We start from the raw sequence: 414 nt of genomic DNA, 5'->3' as shown, positions 1-414 counted from the left end.
TAGAGGAGGAAGATGCTCTATAATCTGATGCTAGAGGAGGAAGATGCTCTATGATCTGATGTTAGACGAGGAAGATGCTCTATAATGTGGCCTTCGAGTAGGAAGATGCTCTATAATCTGATGTTAGAGGAGGAAGCTGCTCTATAATCTGGATGTTAGAGGAGGAAGATGCTCTATAGTCTGATGCTAAAGGAGGAAGATGCTCTGTAATCTGGAAGAACAATATTGCAGAATAATGGCGGGTTGTTGAGGAAATGAAAACTGCAGCATTAACGCCTTTCCCCTGGATGATGAGACAAACTGATCTGGGGTCGTTCTGACGTTGGAGCTTCAACCTGCTAATGCTAATGCTAATGCTAATGCTAATGCTAATGCTAATGCTAATGCCAGTTTTCTGGAGCTTCTGAGCTTCTT

The sequence above is a fragment of the Blennius ocellaris genome (assembly GCF_963422515.1).
Source record: "Blennius ocellaris genome assembly, chromosome: 8".
NCBI lineage: Eukaryota > Metazoa > Chordata > Actinopteri > Blenniiformes > Blenniidae > Blennius > Blennius ocellaris.
The sequence above is the reverse complement of the archived record's forward strand: the minus strand, read 5'-3'. Positions refer to the sequence as shown.